Raw genomic sequence first — 4,020 nt, forward strand, 5'->3', positions numbered from 1 at the left:
TTTAGCTCCCGTTGTCGGCAGTGTGGTGACGTCACGCCGAGACCGAGAGCCAACATCCGGGCACTGAATACCACTCATCCGGGCACTGAAACGAGAGCATCCGGGCACTGTACGAGATTTAACGAGACTCTCTAAGACAGAGGACCGCGCTTCCGCGCCGTCCCCAAGGATGGCGCTACGGTCCCACACTCACGCATGTAAAAGACCAGCCGCTAGGCCTTAATATTATCACGTTTCCCCCTTTGGCAATCAGATGTATACACGCTCGCGGAGTATTCGAACGCGCTGCAGATGCATTCATGTCACGCCTGCGTGTCGTCCTGTCCGCGTACGCTTCTGCATCGTCCTGCATTTCAACGCCGCTACCGTCACAGCTGCTTAAGCCGAGCAATGGAGCCTGTTGAGAGGAGAGATAGGAAGCGTCTTGCGGAAAGCGATCGCTTTGCGAGTGATACGCCACAGCAGAAGACTGCTCGCCCCTGCCGACAACGCCAGATTATGCGGCCGCTCCCGAAAGCGACAAGGCAGCCACGGTTCACGGCTGCCTACCTAAGCCCGCACTATTGCAGGCGATCGCTTCGACGCAACAAGAAGAGTGTGGTTTGGTATGTTGAACGCTAGACCCATTTCAAGATTTTCAATACTGCCATCCACAACAAATGTGTTATGCCCGTAAACATATCATGCTTACTCTTCTCTCGGGTACGGGAGAGGCAGAGAATTTTTCTCAATAACACTCGAATTTATGCGTGATGGAATCTGCTAATCGATGGAAGACCAGCTCCAGCTAGAAATGGTTCCTGGAACAGTGCAGAGGGCAAAGTGAGAGACGTCGAGCGCTTTCAGGACTTGCGGCGTGCACTTGGTTGCAGTCAGTAGCACTCGGGTTTTGAACGTCCAAGTATTTTTGGGTCAACAAGCAAGCACATAGTTTGCCGTGTTATCCTCCCGAACGAATCGTGCTGAATTATTACAGATCGAGCGCTCAATGTGCCGGATGGCATCCGACTGCTAGAGGTGCTAAAATAACAACTATATAGGCATTTGTAGTTTATTCCAATGTTGCAGGTCGTGGTCAAGAAACCAGCTTCTGTCACGACAATGCTGCCAGGGGCGTACCAACGCCTAGGCCGCTCAGTACAGCCGAATGCGTCACAACCCAGAATCGTAACCTACCGTGCCCGCTAAACCGCTGTCGTGTTCGAGGCTAAAAGCTGTTGTGCTGGTGTCATTTATGTGTGTTTTTAAAGATTAGCGCGCTTGCATAATTATTGTGACGAAGAAGACGGAGCTTTTTTTTATGCAGATGCGGGTTCATTCGCTCAGACTTTTGAGCGGCTTGTGGAGAAGTAGAAATATTGGAGCATTTCCGACTTTCTTGCAGGAGGTTTTCATATCAGAGGAAGATTCATCTAGAAATTCCCATTAATAGGTTTGGACTCACTTTGTCGGTCCCGCTTCTTCTTTCCTTCGGTGCTAGTGCCAGGCGTTTGGCATTGCATCAAGTTTGCGAATGCCTCCACAATTACATACTAGCTATTGGCAGATTTTCTTGCGGCAGATTCTTTTATTTCGTCAGGCTTGCCAGGCATATTCATAGAGTCACTGCTTACGAGGAAGCCGGGGCGAACAGGACAGAGGTGAAGTGGGAGAGTAGAATTGAATCAATGAAATTATCAAGCTCCAGATTACCGCTGGCCTGAACTTTCAGAACGTGTACAATAGCCAGCAGAACTGGACTTTGCAAAAGGCTCTTTATAGCACATTTTAAGCAACAAACTCAGTGTTTACAGTAAAATACGAACAAAAGAGGGACGCGCATCAAATTGCCTCGTCAACGTTTTGACAAAGGACTTGCCTTCGCCTTCGTCGGGACACCTCTTGCGAAACGTAGACTACGCTACCTCAGACTTCCCTTTTCTAGATCATTTTGTATTATAAGAAACCAGGCTATCTGCCCCCTTCATATACTGATTGTTTGATTTGTTCTGGGCGAATAAAAGCTTGAAAACACTAGAGTTTTAGGAAAGGGTTCCCAAACCTTGTGGTCTTAAAGAAGTTCGCATGTGTCAGAATACACATGCGCAGAAAGAAAGGCATGCCTTGCCACTTAGGCTAACGTTAACGGCTAACGGTATTTTGGCAAAATATCGTGCTCCTCAAAACCACTGTACTTTCGGGCAACATGGCGGGCGCGGTCGAAGCGATGCCTATCGCTTCACACCAATTCGTCGTTCCCGCTCCATAGTGTCTCACGTTAGCGGCAAATGAAAGAATCACGAAGCTTTTTCCTTTGTTTAAAGATGTCCTCGCCGCAAGATTTTGCGACAAAACGCGGCATATTTTCAGATTGCTTACGGATTTAGAGAAACTAGGCTTAGTGAGAACTATAGTCTTCGGTTACCACGGAGGTGAGTTGAAACAGTTTCATGTTTTGTGGATCTGAAAACGAAGTCACAAAACATCTGTGTTGTGTTAATACCTTCTTTAACTATTGTTCAGAAGTTATATTGAAACCTCTGAGAGTAAAACAAAGAATAAATTATATTAGTGATCCTTAACATTGGGTGCTTTTCTTGTCGACCGAAATGGCGCTGCAAGTGGCAACACATTCCATAAAAAAGATTGAAAACGTTGCTAGTGTGATGCCTTTGTTTCGGTTGGTTTGGTTTATGGGCGTTTAACGTCCGAAAGCGACGCAGGCTATGAGGGACGTCAGTGGAGAGAGAGCCACTCTCCGGTCGGCCATCAACATGCCGAAATGACCAGGTAATTGCCGAAGTGAACGCTGTGTTGATGCGGGACTGTTGTGTGACTATCCGAGAAATTGCGGAAGAGGTAGACATCAGCAATTTTTCTGCACATTCCATTATCACCGAAGATTTGGCCATGGAGAGAGTTGCGGCGAAATTTGTGCCGAAGCTGCTGACGGTGGAGAAAAAGCAGCTTCGTGTTGAAGTCTCACAGGGGATGCTGGATTCCACAAACAGTTACCCTGACTTCACCGACGCCGTAATCACTAGTGACGAGTCTTGGGTGTACGGGTACGACCCGGAAACCAAATCCCAGTCGTCACAGAGGACGCATTCCACGTCACCAAGACCAAAGAAGGCCCGACAAGTGCGCAGCAATGTCAAAGTGATGCTGACTGCTTTTTTGACTCCCTCTGTGTGGCACACCACGAGTACGCACCCCACAGGGTCAAAGAATGACTAAACAGTACTACAGGGATGTCCTCCATCGCCTACGTGGTGCTGTGCGGCGCAAGAGACCGGAATTAAGGTCAACAAGATTTGGCGCATCCCTCGCGGCATTGCTCCTGCACATTCCTCGCATTTGATTCAGATTTTTCTGGCGAAAAACCAGACTCCTGTAGTTCAACAGGCTCCTTACTCTCCTGATATGTCCCCCTACGACTTCTGACTGTTTCCTAAAATCAAGAGGTCATTGAAAGGAGCGCGATTTCAGAAAAGAAAGGACATTATGACTGCAACGACAGCAGAGCTAAATTCCATTCCGAAAAGGGTCTTTTCGGAATACTTCCAACAATGGCAGAACCGCTGGGAGATGCATATGGAGCCCCAAGGAGACTACTTTGAAGGTTATTAGGTTTCTAACGCTCCAGTTATGCCAGTTTTTTTTCTTCGGCCAAAGGTCGGATACTTTTCTAACAGACCTCGTATGTCTATCCTAAATTAGAGCACGACCAATGCACCCGTTTAGCGGGGAGAAGCATTCTACTGCGCGCTTTTATTCCCGCAACAGTCTTTACATTCTTGTCTTGCCTGCGTCGCGTCGTGGCCGCGTACGCTTCTGCATCGTTCTGTACTCCAATGCCGTCACCGTCACAGCTGCTTAAGCCGAGGAATGGAGCTTTATGAAAGGAGAGGTAGGAAGCGTACAGCGGAAAGGAATCATCAGGAATTCTGCAGACTTTTCGAACCAGACGTTCGTCGCGAGCTTGTGTCTCGTCTGGTGTCCGTTGAGACGAGGGGATTAAGACAAGGGGGGTGTCGTCGT

This window comes from Amblyomma mixtum, chromosome 2 (assembly GCF_055824585.1).
Source record: "Amblyomma mixtum isolate Tamu chromosome 2, ASM5582458v1, whole genome shotgun sequence".
NCBI lineage: Eukaryota > Metazoa > Arthropoda > Arachnida > Ixodida > Ixodidae > Amblyomma > Amblyomma mixtum.